The following is an 18,360-nucleotide window of genomic DNA, read 5'->3' on the forward strand; positions in this document are numbered from 1 at the left end:
CTACCAGGAGAAGGGCTTCCGAAATATTCCAGGAAGGGGCTCTTGGTAAACACACTACCCAGGAAGGGAAACGCATGGTCATCCAAGGTGCTTGTTTTTGGCCGTAGGAGGTGCTGTCCAGGGGCCTCCCGAAGGGACAGTAGCAGACTCTGCAGTGCAGCAGGGAAGAGGTGGATCCCAGCACACTGGATTGCCTGAGGTCAGGAGTTCGAGACCAGCCTGGCCAACATGGTGAAACCCCATCTCTACTAAAAACACAAAAATTAGCCAAGCATGATGGCAGGCTCCTGGAATCCCAGCTATTCAGGAGGCTGAGGCAGGAGAATCGCTTGAACCTGGGAGGCAGAGGCTGCAGTGAGCCAAGATCATGCCACTGTACTCCAGCCTAGGCAACAGAGCAAGACTCTGTCTCAAAAAAAAAAAAAAGAAGAAAAAGGTGGAGCTCCTGACCCCCTCACCCACTCACCCCCATGCATCTTCCCAGGCTGCTGAACACAGAACGGCAGCTCATGGAAGCTGCACAGGGTGTGACAGTGCCTCGGATGTGCCCTCTTGTGACATGTCACCCCACTTTCTGTTGCATTGTTTGTTCTTTCAAGACAGAGCTCTGTCGCCCAGGCTGGAGTGCAATGGCACCTCCTCGGCTCATTGCAACCTCCACCTTCCAGGTGCAAGCGATTCTCCTGCCTTAGCCTCCCGGGTAGCTGGGACTACAGGCGCGCACCACCATGTTGCATTGTCTTTCTTCCGTCTGAAGTTCGTTACACATGTTGGCTCCAAGTCCTGCGTCGCAAACCTGCCTGGTCAGTATCCCTGCCCTCCATCAGCTGTCTTCTCCCTCTCTTAATGGCATCTTCTGATAAACGGGGTGCCCTCATTTTAATACAACTCAATGCTTCCACTTTCCCAGTGCAGGCCTTGTTTACGAAACCTGTCCCCACTAAGATCACAAAGATGTTCTCCTACGCTTTCAAGCGTCCCTGTTTTCACACTGAGACCTGTAATCCATCTGAAATTGACTTTCATGTAAGGTAAAAGGCAGGGATCAGGATGCGTCTTTTCCCACACAGATACTCAACTGGTCCCTCTCAACTCACTGAAGAGCCTTTCCTTTCCTCCTTGGGCTGCGGTCTTGGCTTTGTTTCAAATAGCTTTTTTTTTTTTAAATGAAACTCAAGCTTATACCCAAGTTTTCTCATGAATGTCCTCGTTCTATACTAGGATCTCATCCAGGGCCCAGCATCGAGTTTACTTGTCACACCGCTCTGGTCCTCTGGCCTGTGACAGTTTCTACATCTCTCCTTGTTTTTCGGGACCTTGACGGTCCCAAGGAGTACAGGCCAGGAGTCCATGGGAGGGAGGGGAGGGGAGGGGAGGGGGAGCAAACTCTACTGGCTTGGTGGGGAGAGAAGAGGAAGCAGGAGCTGCTGCTGCCTTTGGCAGGCTGTGCAAGCAGAGCTGTGAGAGCACCGTGTGGCCCTCACTGCCATCTCAGCTGCGTTTGGGGTTTGCGTCTGCAGTTGCTGAGAGCTTGTCGTGTCCTGGTGGAGTGCAGGGCCACTTGGGAAACACAAGTGGGAAGGGCCGATGGATTAATTATGAGAAAGAGAAGAAACTTTTTACCCGAGGAATGTGAGCCTCCTCTAAAGATTCAGGTCCAGGGAGGCCCAGGAATGAGGCAGCAATCCCATTTCACTCCCCTTCTTCGGCTAAAGGCATCAACTCTTAAAGCCACTTGCTCTGTGGACTCTGACTAACTGCCGTCCAAGCAGCTTTGCTGTAAATTAACCCCTGGACACCACCATACTCATATACTCTAGTTCAATGTCCAGCCAATCACTAACCGATGTTATTTCTGTCAACCAATGGGAACGGGTTGGACAGTCCTGTGAACTGTCCCTGAGCCTGGGTTTGCCTGTTGTTTCTTGGAAATCACACCACAGAGGGGAAATGCCTGTCTCAGCGCACCACCGCCGGGGACAGGGGTGATTTCCACCTGCCATCACTGGGGGTGCTGACCTTCATCACATGGTTAAGGTGGCATCTGCCGGGATTCTCCACTGTGAAGTTCCTGTGGTTCCTTTTTGAGCCTATTCTTTGGAACCAGTCATTGAGTGTGGCCCCCGATTGGAGAAGAGAGGGGCTCATTAATCTCCACCTCCTGCATAAGGAGGAGTAGCTACATATGATCAGAATTCTGTAACAAAGGTTAGTGTCTCCTCCCCCATCTGCTTATTTATTCAGCCTTTTATTTATATTCATATGGACTTATGCATATTCACTTTCTACACTGGCAAATGTTTTCACACATTCAGTATTAAAGACAGGGTTGTTGTTTGCTTCTGACCGAGATGGAACAAAAGGGACCAGGCTCAGTCTCTCACCAGAAAGCAACAAAGCCAGAGAATATACATGGAAAAATCATTTTCCAAACTCAGGACATCGGGCAGGGAAGGGTGGTGACCCTGAGAGGAGGGAAACCAGGTGGTGACCTCTGTGATTGCTCCAGCTGCTGCCTGGAGAGTTTACAGCTGCAGTTCCCTGAGGGGGCCCATGTGGGGCCTGGCAGACAGTCCACAGAGGCCGGGGCAGCTGGAGTGAGCTGGCCAGAGTGGACAGAGCTCCTGAGAGGTGAGGGCAGCATGGGAAGTGGGCCCCAGAGTTCTCCAGGCTCCAGACCCCAGTATTCACAGAACATTCATCAGCACATATATGTGAGGAAGCTACATTCATATCCTGCTCTGGATACAAAGTCAGAGCAGGAACCACCTGAAAGGATGGAAGGAAACGATGCCCCAAACTCACCAGGACGAGAATATCGTCCGTTCCCACCAGTCAACGGGAAAAGCCCAGAGTTCCTGGAACATGGAGTAGATTCTTCAGAAAGCTCACTCGTGTCTCTAAATAGGGGAAAATTAGCCCTAGACTGAACGTGGCTTCCATTCTGCCTAATCCATGGGGAGAGCAATTTCTGAAAGGATAAAACAATTTCCAAGAAAAATAACTGTATATCAGAACAAAGCTCAAAAATAATGTAGGAATATAGAAAAATTTAACACCAAACAAGATAAAATTCATAACATTTGGCATCCAATCAAAAACTACCAGGCAGCCCAAAATGAAGAGTGAAAAAAATCAGTTAAAATCAACCCATGACTGACACAGATGTTAAAATTAGCCAAAAGGGACATGAATATAGTTATTTAAACTATAACCACAAGTTCAAACCACTAGAGCAAAGATAAGGCATGTTAAGTAAAGACTTGGAGGTGATTGATGCACCAAATCAAACATGAAAAGTGCGATGTGTTAGATGAAAATACACTGAATGAGATTAATGAAAAATCAGACACTGCAAAAGAAAGTATCAGTGAAAGTGAAGGCAGAGCAATAGAAACTATCTAAAATGAAACATATAGAGAAGAAACTAAAAGAACAGAATATTAGTGAATGATAGAGAAATTTTTTAGTAGCCTAATGTATGTGTCCTTGGAGTCCCCAGAGAGACAGGAAAGAAAGAAAAACATATTTGAAGAAATAATGGCTGACATTTTTGTAAATTTCTGGAAAGCTATCAGCCCACAAACACAAGATGCTCATGAACCCCAAGATTAAGAAATAAGAAAACTACCAGGTGCATCCTCATAAACTGTTCAAAACTACTGATAAAGGGAAAATTTTAAAGCAGCAAAATAAAAAAAGTTGTATTACCCACAGAAGAACACAGGTAAGTATGGCAACAGATTCGTCATCAGAACATCCAAGCAAGTAGTCAGTAGAGCAATGTCTTTAAAGTAATAAATGCACACTTTCATTTCTGTATCCAGTGAAAATATCTTTCAAAAATGAAGACAAAATAAAGACTTTTTTAGACATACAAATGCTGAAAGAATTCATCACGGCCAAGAAATATATTACTAAAAAGCTACTTAACTAGTAAATGAGTTTTGCAAGGTTGCAGAATACAAGATATGTATACAAAATCAGTTATAGTTCTATATACGATCAAAGAGCAATTGGAAATTAAAATTTTAAAATACCATTTGCAAAAGCATCAAAAATATAAAATACTGATGGCTAACAAAATATAGGTTAATATGCAATTTCTGTGAAAGTGCCAGCAGGATTTTTTGTATCTGATTCTAAAGTTTATACAGGAAACTAAAGGAACCAGAACAGCCAAAAAAATTAGAAGAGAATAATTAAATGAGGGAAAGTGCACTACCCTGTTTAAGACTTAAAGACTTACTCTGTAGCTGCAGTAATGAAGACAGTGCTGTGTTTTATAATTGTAGATAAATATACCCGTGGAACAGAATAGAGCCCGTGGTGAGACTTACTCTACGGACTGATTGTGTGTTAAAGGTGCAAAGATGCAATGGAGATGCCATGGAGAAAGGATAGTCTCTCATGTAACCACAAAGAACATAAAACCTAGTTTTCAACACTAAAAATGACAGAAATGATGGGCAAGCACAAACAACGGAAAGGTCAGTGTTTTGCAATACATGTGACAAACAAACGGTTGTCCTTAATTTACAATAAGCTTATACAAATCAAAAGATAAACAACCCAAAAGAACCTGCCAGGCACCGTGGCTTGCGCCTGTAATCCCAGCACTTGGAGAGGCTGAGGAGGGTGGATCACTTGAGGTCAGGAGTTCGAGACCAGCCTGGCCGACATGGTGAAAACCGGTCTCTACTAAAAACACAAAAATTAGTTGGGTGTGATGGCGCATGCCTGTAATCCCAGATACTTGGGAGGCTGAGGCAGGAGAATCACTTGATCCTAGGAGGCGGAGGTTGCAGTGAGCTGAGATCTCGCCATTGCACTCCAGCCTGGTGACAGAGTGAGACTCTGCCTCAAAAAAAAAAAAATAAAATAAAATAAAAAGAGAACTCCAGGCCAAGAACTAAGACAGGCAGTTTTCAAAAAAAGACAAATGTCCATCTCACACATGAGAAGGTATTCAATCTTATTTATGATTACTAGAATTCAAATAAGAACAGCCAAAATGAAAAAAAATTTTTCTTCCTCACCCAGCAGATCACCAGTGATTTAAAAGTTGTGGGCTGAGGAGTAACCAAGCACTCCCACATCCTCGGGGGAAATGGAAATTCATGCTGCCTCTGCAGAGGGTGAACTGTCAGCACAGACAGCCAGTGGTCAAGAAAAACTAGTTGTCAGCGAGACCCACTCACTTAGAAACAATCTAAATAAAAACCGGAAGATCATAGCAGATTCATTATCCAAAGAATCAAACCTTGACTGTGGATTTTCAAGCATGGTTTTTCCAAGTGAATGTTACAATGGTAGAGACCTTTCCCATTATTTCAGGGTAGGAGTGCAAGTTTGTTTGTTTGTTCTGAGACAGAGTTTCGCCCCTGTTGCCCAGGCTGTAGTGCAAGGGCGCGATCTCGGCTCACTGCAACCTCCACCTCCTGGGTTCGAGCGATTCTCCTGTCTCTGCCTCCTGAGTAGCTGGAATTACAGGTGCCCACCACTCCACCCGGCTACTTGTTTTTGGTATTTTTAGTAAAGATGGGTTTTCACCGTGTTGGCCAGGCTGGTCTTGAACTTCTGACCTCAGCTGATCCACTCGCCATGGCCTCTCAAAGTGCTGGGATTACAGCATGAGGCACCGCACCCGGCGATGGAATGTAGTTTTATGTAATAGTCATTGGCTTCATCTCGTTTCCCGAGGGCCTCTCTTGGCCCTGATATCAGCACACCTGCCTTGTGTCTGTTAGCAAATTCATTTATCTGTTTTTTTCTCCATAGTTAACTCTTTCAAGTCCTCACACGTCAGTGACTTTGTGGAATTCAAGCAATTCTGCAGCATCGCTCTCACTGACTTCATCAAAGTTCTGACTCCTTTGAGAAACTTGAAATACCAGGTTGCGTTTGATCAGCACCCTCATTTCCCTATGTCAGTCACCCACTTTTCAACTCCAGTATTTCATCTGTCCATCGGGCTTCTAATTTCAGTCATTACAATTTTAATTTCTATTGATTTAGTTAAGTCTTCTTCCAACCGAGCCCCCATTTTCAAATAACGCATTTGTTTTAATTGATAGTTGTACATATTTTAGATGTACATATTTTTGGGGTACATAGGATGATTGGACACGTTTGTATAATCGAATGAGGGCAATTTGGATATCCATCGCCTTAGACATTTTCCTTTCTGTCTGAGAGGAACATTCGACTTACTCTCTTCTAGCTTTTTTGAAATATGCTGTGGATTAATACTGACCACAGTCACCCTTCTGGTTAATGAAACACCAGGTCTTATCACTTCCACCTATGCATATATTTGAATCTATTAACCATCCTCTCTTCGTCCCCTGACGTAATTCCTTTCCCAGCCTCTGGTAACTGCCAAGCTTTTCTCCGTCTTTAGGGGTAAGCTCTCATTTCTAATAGTATGAGGGCAGGGGCGGAGTCTTGCTCTGTTGCCAGGCTGGAGTGCAGTGGCGTGATCTCAGCTCACTGCAACCTCTGCCTTCCAGATTCAAGTGATTCTCCTGCCTCAGCCTCCCGAGTAGCTGGGATTACAGGTGTACACCACCACAGCCAGCTAATTTTGTATTTTAGTAGAGATGGGGTTTCACCATGTTGGCCAGGCTGGTCTCGAACTCCTGACTTCAAGTGATCCACCCACCTCGGCCTCCCAAAGTGCTGGGATTACAGGCGTGAGCCACCACGCCCAGTCTCTGATAGTATCTGGTTCTCTACCCATTTTATATTTCCATTTAAACACGTGAAATGTGCTTATTTATAATCTGTATTTCCCAACATCTGGAGTTGCTGCAGGACGAAGGCAGTGGCACTTCTGTTTCCCTGTCTGGTGGTATTCTGTGCTCTTGTGAGTTTATGGGTTTTAAACGGGTCATTCTCTGGACAGATTCTGAGGCCTGGGTTGTGGGTCTAACTACATAAAATACTGCCTTTCCTTCCATGAGCCCTGTGAACCTGGGCCTGACTGGAAAATGCATCTGCTAGTGTGTTTTTGGACTATGAAGAAAATTCAAGCCCTAACCCTTCTCTGGATTTTTGAGGTCTGAGTTTTCAAAGGAATCGACCCCCCCTTCCCCGCCCTCTACTAGAGCCGGAGCTGTGACACAGCAGCTGTCTCTCTTGCAGGTGAGGTTTTTCTCTGAATTCCCCTTTTCCTGAGAGTAGCTATTTGAGTCTTCCAACCACACACAACGATCCTTATTTATCTGCTCACCTTGGGTCTCGCGCCATTGTCAGAAACCCAAACTCCCTGTGACCGTAGCTGGCAGCTGCCTTGATGAGCCACCCGTGTCTGCAGAGCCTGCCTGGATGCTTTCCTGTTGTGTTTTGTTTCTGAGGATCGCACTTACTACTTGAATTTAGTAAAGATTAGCATTTAAAAGTGTGTATTTTGTACTCTGTCCACCGTTCTGAAGTGTATTGTAGCAGGATATTTTGTGCATTGTGTAACTATCGAAAGCAGCCTCTTTTAAATATTGTAAATGTTGCCTTTTAATATTAGTTTTCAATATACCCAAATATTATTTTTAAGTATGATATAAAGTGTTTTTCACATTGATTATCTATACACCTTTATTATACTGATTATTGATATACCATTTTATGAAAAAAAATGATTTCACCTATCTTGGGTCCATCCTGGGCTGTTTCTTCCTGTCGGTTCTCTTCACCCGTCACAGTACACTCAGCACGTTGTCTTAATTCCATAGCTTTCTAGTATGTATTGGTATTTGCTAGGACAAGCCTCTCTTCTTCCTCTTCACAAATAACTCAACTATTCTTTGCCCTTCTCTATTATGTGATAATAAATGTCATGTGCTATGAAAAGTACTACTGGAATTCTGCATGGACTCATATTAAATTTATAGACTAATTTAAGGAAAATTGACTTGTTCACGCTACTGACTTTGAATCCATAAATACATCAAGCCATCCAGCAAGAGCTATATGCACAATCTTCCCTCAGTATCCATGGGGATGGGTTCCAGGACCTCCCACAGACACCAGAATCCCCAGATGCTCAAGTCCCTGGTAGAAAATGGCACAGTATTTGCATATAACCTCCACACATCCTCTGTATGCTTTAAATCATCTCTCAATTACTTACAGTGCTTAATACAATGTAAATGCTGTGAACGTTTCCATAAACTGTAGTGCTTAGGGAATAATGACAAGAAAAAAAGTCCGTATGTGATCAGGACAGACACAACCATCCACTTTTCCAAATATTTTTGATCTGCAGTTGGTTGAATCCACAAATGTGGACCCCACAGATATGGAAGCCCAACTGTGTGTCTTTTGAAGTTCATAATCCTGCTTGTAGGGACTGGTAAATCTTTGGCATCTTACAGTATTTTGTGTGAAAGGTTAATGAAAATTTGTTTTCCTGCTGTATTTTCTATTTATTTTACCATTTGGAATGTTACTGACGTTTTTAAAAAGTACGTATCTGGAAACTTTCTTGGTAGCTTTGTTTCTTTGATGGTTTATGTATACAATTATATTTTCCGCAAATAAATATAATCTTATCTTATTTTTATAATTTTTTGAATCAATGTTTTCTTGCCTTATTACATTGGCTTGAGTCCAGTGAAATTTGAAGAGGAACAGTTGGAGCTGGCTCCTGAGTCTCGTTCCTGACTTCAGAACGAATGTTTTTAAAATTTTACCCCTAACGGCGGCTTGCTCATATCCCTGGTAGATGTCCTTCCTCAGGCTGAGAAGACACCCATTCCTGGCTGGTGAGCAGTTTCTATCCCGAATGGATCTTGGACTTTTTTCAGTACATTGTTCTGACTTTCTTATAATGGAAGTAGGTCTTAATAAAGTGGGGCCAGTGGTTACCATGGGACAGTATAAGACACTAATATGTCTCTTTAAAAATCCTCCTCAAAATCCCTCCTTCCCTCCCTGACCTTATACACCCTCGATACTGGCAACGCTCTTCACAACTCCTTACTCATCTTCCACCATCAGCTTAAATTTCTTTCTCTCTTTCTTTTTTTTTTTTTTTTCTGAGACAAAGTCTCGCTCCCTCATCCAGGCTGGAGTGCAGTGGTGTGATCCCAGCTCCCTGCAACCTCCGCCTCCCAGGTTCAAATGATTCTCCTGCCTCAGCTTCCCAAGTAGCTGGGATTACAGGCATGTGCCACCACGCCTGGCTAATTTTGTATTTTTAGTAGAGACGGTGTTTCTCCATGTTGGCCAGGCTGGTCATGAACTGCTGACCTCAGGTGATCTGCCCGCCTCAGCCTCCCAAAGTCCTTGGATCACAGGCATGAGCCACCATGCCCCGCCCATTAGCTTAAATTCCTACGTGGTGATCTCACTTTGAGGCGTCAAATTGACTATCTTTGTATCTATGCTGAAATGGAAACAGGCTCGTTTCAGCATCTGGCTGTAACTTTGTTGTATCTTGGACGATTTCCTCTGAACTCTCTTCCAATTCACTACTTCTCACTTTTGACTGCATTCAGGCAGGCTAGACTTTCACACATGTACAGCTTTCTTATCAAATGTATTTCAGTGACTCCTTTTTAATTCACGTTTAAGATTTTCAATTAGTTCCTTTTCACAAAAACAAGTCATTGCATTTTGTCTGTTTTTTATTTTTTTATGCATTTGTAAATATGATTTCACCTTCAGTTCTCTCTTGAAACACCTTCAGCTTATGTTGAAGCCTCTGTTTTTATGTAAAGACATGAATGATTTTACCTAGAGTCAATCTATGTTCCAAGAGTTGTTTTTCTTGGTTATATTTCTTTATTTCTTATCATTCTATTCATTTGTGCCTATCTCAGTTTGGACCTCCCAGCCAAATTTGAGTGGGAAAAGTTTGGAGGGGTGCTCCTCCCTGTGTTTCTGTGTCTCTTTCCTTTCTCTCTTCCTCCTGCCTCTGTCTAAGGACGGCGCCTCCACTTCACCCCCTGCACAATCCTGATCCGGGTCCTCCATTGGATCTGCCGGGTTCCTGAAGGGATACCAGAGTTGTCTCGGGTCCATCCACAGTGCCAGCAGGGGCTGGGCTCAGATCCCAGTTATGCCGTCTGCCCAGGCCTGCGGCTCACCGCTAACTATAGACCCTGGGCTTTTAGACCCTGGGCTTCATTTATTTATTTATTTATTTGAGACAGAGTTTCTCTCTTGTCACCCAGGCCGAAGTACCATGATATGATCTCTGCTCACTGCAACCTCTGCCTCCTGGGGCTCAAGTGATTCTCGTGCCTCAGCCTCCCGAGTAGCTGGGACTATAGGCGCCCACCACCACAACAGGGTAATTTTTTGTATTTTTTTAGTAGACACCAGGTTTCACCATTTTGGGCAGGCTGGTGTTGAACTCCTGACCTCAGGCGATCCACCCAGTTCGGCCACCCAAAATGCTGGGATTACAGGCATGAGCCACCGCATCTGACCGCCCCTGGACTTTAGAGCAAGTTTCTACTCTGATCTCATGAGGTCACTCACTCTAGGCTGTAGGCAGTGAGCCTGCCCTAACCTCCATTCTGACCCTTCTGGTCACCATCACTGGGTAGGGGTCAACCCCGCCCACCTGTGCCCGATTCTGGACTTGGAGACCAGCTATTCCTTGGGTTTTTTTCAAATGATGCATCATTTCCAGGAGTATAGAGCAAAGGGGTTATGACAAGGTAAATTCTCTATGCTGCCTTCATAGAAAACCCTTGTAATTGCTTTTAAGTGATAGAATTTTAAATAACAAATGCTTTCATCTTTTATTAAGAAATTCTCAAATACATATCATAAAGAATGCTTATTTTGTAGAATTACATGTTAAAAGTAATAGAGAATGAGTGTGCATATGCAAGAAAAATACATGCCTATGGCAAGCCCCGAAAGAAGCTGGAAAATTAAGACATGTAATTCGTAAGTGTTACAGGATTCTGGGTACATTTTTCTTTTGACTAAAACTATAATCATCAAGAGCATATAGTAGTTTGGTAGACTGAAGAGACAGAAGAATGAAGTAATAATTGTATTTAATGATTAGGTGATTTTCTTTTTTTGCAAGAAACAGGTCAAGTCTGTAAGCAGTTGGGATGCCAATTAGATAAATCTTAGCAGTTATAACGAAAAATGAAAGAAAAAGTAAATTAAAAGCATTAAGATTTGAAAGAGAAAAAAGATTCTTTCTGAGCCAAGCAGGTGAAACCCCAGGAGTTCTCCTGGAGACCTGGAGGAGTTTGTCCTTTGCCGTGAGGCAGGTCTAATCCCTGTGACGTGTGTGGGGGCTGTGGAGGACTCAGCCCCAGGAGCCTGGGAGTGAGGGGGCCAGGATGGGGCCACCCGGGAGGAAAAAAGACCAGGCTGAGTCAAAAAGGAAGAGCGGAAAAGGCAAGGGGATCTTTGGACAGTTAGGGGCAACTCCACCTTTTACAGTCATAATGATGTGTCTTCTGTTTCTGCCAATGACCAACAAATCCCAGGTCACTCACAGAAGACCATGGAGGGTGCAGAGTAGGGGGTGAGCACTGCCTGGAGTCCACTGTGAACATTTTAGAGCATGTTACCCCGAGGCCCACAGTCACACAGCCAGCTGGGTGGGACAGGCTTCTGACTGGCCTTGGCCTGTCTGCCTCCCACAGTCTGGGGGATCCCGGTCAATGCATCCCCAGGGAATTTCCAACAGGCTTCAACTGGCACACACCTCTCAGGTGGCTGGAGCACCTGCTCCTCCCTCTGTGTGCCATGTCCTGGGGGCAGGGTCTTCGGTGATCCCAGAGTACAGGGAAGCTGGACCCTGGCCTCCCTCTATGTGGGCTCTGATCACACATGTGTCCAGGTGTCCACTGCACTGAGGGCTCCCCTCCACTCTTGGCTGGGGGCTGCCTGCCACCTACCCCTCCACAGTCTCCAGGGAGAGAGTCAGTGCAGCTCCTGGCTCTGGAAGCTTCTATTGGGCTTCTGTGGGTTTCCCCGCTTCTCAGTAAGTCGGAGTTTCAGCAACGGGACATCCCATTTATCAATGCACTCTTCATCCATCAATGCTGTCTGCTGACTGGTGTGTTGAAAGCAATTCATGTTACTTTCTCCAAGTGGAATCCCATTTGAGTATCACGGACCCCAGGTACTAAACTCTGATATCTGGCAAGGGTGTTCTTTACAAGCTTCTTTTCGCCCAACAGTGAAGGGCTGATGGCTAAGCAAAGCATAGCAAGGCGATGGGACAGTTTTGCTTTACCAGGAGGCTGCTGCATCGAGGCCATCTCCAGGCTGCCAAGGTCCTGAGTGCTTGCCCTTCCCACCTCATTCCTCCGGGATGCGCCACCCTGCACAGGCCCTCTGAGCCTCAGGGCTCAGACCCCACATCCTCCAACCTCCTCCAAACACGGCATACGCAGTGGTTCACTCGCTTCCCAAACATCCCTGGAGAACCGCAGGAGGTGCCCGTGCTTTGGAGACGCACTTTGACCTTTACAGGCCTGGTTGCAGCCCTCAGTTACGTAGACGAGAGCTCAGGTTCAACCTGGAAAAGTGAGGTGCTTTGCACGAGCGTCCACAGCTCGGGGTGGACACTGTGTTGTGGTTTGTGACAGCAAACTCCAGGTCACAGAAGACCATGGAGGGCGCAGAGGGAAGGGGTGGGCACTGCCTGGGAAGCGGGCAGCTGAGATGGCAGCTGGGCACAGCCGTGGCACATGAGAGTCTTCATGATGGCGCCCGTGAGCTGTCTGCGTGGGCAGCGAACCTCCCACCTCTGCCCTGGCCACAGTCTGGAAAAGACGACTGGAGAAACCTTTCTCATCAGAGAAAAAGTGCTAAGTGGAGGGAACGGCGGCCCCTGAAAGATATCTCTGCATCCTGAGCCCAGAATCTCTGAATGGGACCGACCTTGGCAACAGGGTCTTTGCGTTTTGTCATTACGTTAAAGATCTCGAGATGGTGTCATCCCGGAGTGTTCAGCTGGGCCCCAAGTCCAATGACAGGTGTCCTAAGAGATGAAAAAGAAGACACAAAGAGAAGAACAGATGGTCGTGTGGCCACGGAGGCAGAGACGGAGTGAGGCGCCTAGAAGCCCAGGGTCACCTGTGCCCCTGAAAGTGGGAAGAGGCGGGGACAGGCCTCCTGAGAGCCTCCCTCGAGCACAGCCCCGTGGACACTGCACATGGGTTTCCGGTTTCTGGTCTCCAGTGCAGTGGGAGGATCAATTTCCGTTGCTTTGAGCTCCCCAGTTTGTGGTCACCTGCTAAGCTGCCTCTCCCAGGAGGGTGAGGCTGGGTGCCTGATCCCTCCCTCAGGCAGGATGGAGAAGGACCCAGGGCAGCCAGGGTGTGGCCCTATGCAGACCCCGCCACTGTGAGTTGGATGAGGCTCACCTCAATCGATGACTCAGCCCCACTAACCTGCATCCGCCACTGGCCCCAGCAGTTGGACTGGGAGGGAAGAGAGTGAACTGCCCTCGGAGGGCCTGTCAGCCACGGGAGTCTGTGATCAGAGCTCCCGTGGGTTGCGGGGAAACGGTCAAGTCGGATGCCCTGAGTCTGCTGGTTTCTCCCCACTGCGCCCTGAGCAGAGGGTCATGAGCATAGGGAGACCCGGAAACACTGAGCCCTCGGAGTCTGGGGGGTGTGAGCACAGGCCACGTGGGGCTCCTGGTTCCCACGAGATTGTGAAGGAGGATGTCTCAGAGGGCCCTTTCGTCCGGACACCTGGTGACGGCAAATAGCAGTGCTGGCCCTTTCAAGGGAGGTGCAGCGGGCAGGTCCGTGCCGCCTGGCCCTGGTGGCCTGTGGGGCCCCCCTTAGTGGCGCAGCAGGGCTCGTCCCCCTCCACACGCCTCATCACCAGGCCTCTGGGTTGTCAACTGCAATTGCGCAGATGGCCTTCTGGGGTGCCCTGCACAGCCTCGCCCATGAAGCCAGGCTTGGCCTGGAAGTAGCCACAGGAAAAAGGCCTGTGAGGGAGCAGATCTGCTTCGACTGTAAGAAACTGTGGCGGCGCCTCAGGCTGCATCAAAGGAGCTACGGACAGAGACGGGGCCTGGCTCCCGGCCCGGCCTGCCTGTGCCTGCTGGGTCACCTTGGACAGGCTGCGCCATCTCACTTGGCCTCAGCCTCAGCTGGAGAGTGAACAGGACGGGATGCTGGTGCACAGCCCCAAGCTCAGCCGTGGAGTTCAGCGTGACTTGAGACTCCTAAGTCAGCGGCCACAGGGTGACCTCTGGCCAGCCCTGGAGGGGCCCTGGCAAGTTTTTCTAAATGAAGTTTGCAAAACCGCCTTGAAAAAAATTTTTTTGAAAAGACTTTGATTAAGAAGCTGCTCTCTGGGGCACACTCCGGTGCCCCAATGAGGAATTAAGGTGTTTATCCTTATTCACAAAAGAAATGGGTTGTAAGTAGAATTCCCTACCATTTATTCACACAACAAAAAATTAATGAGCATTAGTAAACTCCTTTCTATTATAAGAGGAAAAAAAAGATGCAAATGGTGATTTAATGAAGGATTTTGCTCTCCATGCTATTTTCCACCATCACAAAAGGGACGTTTCTTATTATTCAGAAAGCACTTGGACTGAAAAGAGAAGGTTCCATAAACAGCCATTAGCATCTTAATTACACGATAATTCAAAAGACAGCTCCCCTGAAAAAACTTTGGCCCATAAATCTCTCAGCTTCAATGTCCAAGAAGTGAGACAGCTTCTCCCGAGAACGCGGCCCAGGAACTCATGAGTCCTCCTGGTGCGGTGCCCAGGGGTTTGTCTGGCCGATGGATGGCCACCCGATGGGACACGGTGCCCAGTCCTGGAGTGTTCACTCACCCCAGTGAGAGGCCGCTGAGCTGTGTGCAGGCAGGGATGTTACCGAGGCCGCCTGAGGTCTCTGAGCAGCAGTGGGAGGCTCCGGGGGTTGGGGGAGAGGCTGGTGGGTTCACTCCCTTTCCTGGATGGGCCTTTGCTATTTCTGGAGCACATCCCAGACCAACCACCTTGTCGTGCTAGAACCTTTCATTGCAAGTGGGAGACATCACTCAAACCCACTTCTTCGAACTGGAAATGTCTATGCACAGCTGTACAAATGCCAAGGAACAGAAGGAAAAGGTATATCCTTAGGGGCAGGACCTAGGGGCCGACCAGTCACCTGCGGTCTCTTCCACCTGAGCTTTGGGGCGACACTGTCCTCAGGCAGTCCCCTGTTCCCGGGGCTTCTGGACAGCTCTGGGTGTGGGTCCCACACGTGTAGCAGGGCCAGTGACCAAACTCTGTTTCTTTTCTAGCAATCTCTGCCAAAGCCCTGCATTTGGCTCATACTGGAACCAGTCGCTGGCCGGCCCACATGAGCCCCTGTGAGCTTTTACTTAAGAGATGGACCAGTCCCACCCATCACGTGGGGACAAAGTAGTGGAGGAGCAGCTCCCCAAGGGACAGTGCAGCTATCAGAGGTCGGGGGCCAGAACTGGACAGCAAGAGGGCAGATGTGCCAGAGGGACAGGCATCCTCCAGGGACACCCAGAACCCCGCTGTGAACTCTTCAAGTGAAGTCTCAACCCCAAAGCCAACCACTGCAGCCTTGGTTGAAGAGAGAGACCCTCTGGCCACCAGCTCTATCTATCCTTCCCCTTTGGTGGAGGCCAAGCTCTTCCCCAGAACCCCCAGGGTGCCACCAAACTGAATGAAAACCAGAAATACTGTCCTTTCCATGAACATTCAAGTCTTGGAGACGCTTATCCAGGGACAATGTACAAGAATGACAGGACAATCCACCAATCCCGACCTGCCCTGAGCCAGCAGCCAGGACCCATGAGCCGAGGGTGGGTTCTGGGGTCACTTTTCATCATGTCAAAAAAAGAACCTGGCAGGAAATACAATTTCATCTGCAATAAGGCTGCCCAACTCTTTTTTTTTTGAGACGTAGTCTCGCATGGTGGCCAGGCTGGAGTGCAGTGGCATGATTTTGGCTCACTGCAACCTCTGCCTCCCAGATTCAAGCGATTCTCCTGCCTCAGTCTACCGAGTAGCTGGAATTACAGGTGCTGGCCACTCCGCCTGACTAACTTTTTGTATTTGTAGTAGAGATGGGGTTTCATCGTGTTGGCCAGGATGGTCTCCCTCTCCCGACCTCCTGACCCGCCTGCCTTGACCTCCCAAGGTGCTGGGATTACAGGTGTGAGCCACAGCACCCGGCCAAGGCTGCCCAACTCTTAAGCAACCAGCGGGTGTGGTTTTCCCAAGGCTGCACTAACTCAGGATGTCCTCCCAGGTCATTGCCTGCTATTACGGCCGCTTCGTTACGCAGACAGGTGGACAAATGGAAGAAACTGCTGTTTTAAAATAATGAAAGTGCTGGAAAGAAAAAAACAAAAAACACCCTGCAAGGCCAGAGGTGTGTCGAATGGATACAAGACACAATTAAAGGAGCTCCTGATGGCCAGAGCTGGAAACGGCAGCTACAAAATAAAAACTCAGTGTGAAATTACAGCCTTCAGTCTAAGCACATTTCTAAGAATCCATGCTAATTTAAATTAATGATTGAATGAATAAATAAATAGGGAGAAGAGACCGCTCTCCCAGGCAGAAAAGTCTTGAGTCATTTGTAGCCATCCTGCCTTGGGGAGTTTGGGAAGAAGTGGGGCTCAGCAGAGAAGCCCCGTCCGCACCCCTGAGTCAGACACTCAGGCCACAGCCACAGTGGGGGCGTTCACTCTTAATGTGATGAAAAATGCCCTTTACCTGGGGGGTCTTCCTCCCAAGAACCCATCTTCCCCCAGTCGAGAGGGGAGAGGACCAGCAGACAAGTCCCTGCAGATGGGACGTCCTACAAACACCTGACAAGCGTTTTCAGGGCTGCTTAGGCCATAGAGAGCAAACCTGAGACGCACTCCCAGCCAGAGGAGCCCCAGGAGACCTGACGGCTAAACGGATCCTGGATGGCATCTTGAGACCGACAAAAGAAGGAAAAGAACGCGTGATGGGGCGGATGAAAATGAAGGAAATGGGAAGAAAGCCTGAATCGCAGCTGATGATGAAGTGTCACTGCCAGTACGGTGACAAGGGCCCCCACCAGCATTTCACGTTACCAGCGGGTGAGGCAGGTGCGGGGTTGAGGGAGCTCTGTATACCTGCACGTTTTCTAAAACTGTTCTAAAATAAGAGGTTGCTATTTATTTGTATATTTATATTTTGAATCGGAGTCTCACTCTGTCATCAAGGCTGGAGTGCAGTGATGCAATCTCGGCTCACTGCAACCTCTGTCTCCTGCTGCAAACTCAGCCTCCCAAGTAACTGGGATTACAGCCACGTGCCACCACGCCCAGCTAATTTTTGTATTTTTAGTAGAGATAGCGTTTCGCCTGTTGGCCAGGCTGATCTGGAACTCCTGACCTCAAGTGATCTACCTGCCTCGGCCTCCCAAAGCTCTGGGATTACAGGCATGAGCTACCCCGCTTGGCCTAGCTTGCTTTTTGTTTTGTTATTTATTTATTTTTGAGACAGAGTCTCCCTCTGTTGCCCTGGCTGGAGTGCAATGGCGTGATCTTGGGTCACTGCAACCTCCGCCTCCTGGGTTCAAGCGATTCTCCTGCCTCAGCCTCCCAGATAGCTAGGATTACAGGCGCTGGCCACCACACCTAGCTAATTTGTTATATTTTTGGTAAAGATGAGGTTTCACCAGGTTAGCCAGGCTGGTCTGGAACTCCTGACCTCAGGTGGTCCGCCCGCCTCGGCCTGAGCTACCACGCTTGGCCAGAGTTGCTTTTGAAAGGGACGTAGTGAATGCAATTTGGGAGAGAGTCCATGCAGGCTGGCCACCTGCCACAGATGCCCTCACATCTCAGCACCCAGAGGGACCGCAGCGTCCGGCCTGGCCTTGGAGAAGCCCCGTGGCTCCATATTTTCCAGTGTTAGCGGCCTTCTGGGAAGGGCTTAGGAATTGGCTAGAGGTCGTAAGGCAGACAGGGCCTGTTGTACCATCTACTTCTGGGAATGATCATGTGCACGTTCAAAATACAAAATCAAAGAAAACTGGAAGAATGGCTGAGGGGTGCTGCTGGCCAGCGAGGCTGAGAGATGGCGGGTGTGGAGGCTCCGGCGCCAGAGGCCCTGTGGGGAACTGCTGGGAAACTGCCAGGCAGGTGTGTAGGCAGCAGTGGCTTGATGGGTCCAGAGCTGAGGCCTTTGCTGGGCAAAAGGGATCCCACAGGGTGTTGGCCAGAGAGAAGCAGCCCATGCCCACACTGGGCAGACTCTCAGTGCCCATCCTCAGATCCAGGGCTGGACTCAGCACTGACAACCATCAACCTGTCTCCCTCCCTCCCGCTGTTCCTCCTCTCCCTTCCCTCTCCCTCCCCTCCCCTGCCCTCCCTTTTCCCTCCCTCCCCCGCCTTCCCCTC

The sequence above is a fragment of the Aotus nancymaae genome, unplaced genomic scaffold (assembly GCF_030222135.1).
Source record: "Aotus nancymaae isolate 86718 unplaced genomic scaffold, 86718_ANA_hifiasm-v0.15.2.pri h1tg000076l, whole genome shotgun sequence".
NCBI classification, from domain to species: Eukaryota; Metazoa; Chordata; class Mammalia; order Primates; family Aotidae; genus Aotus; species Aotus nancymaae.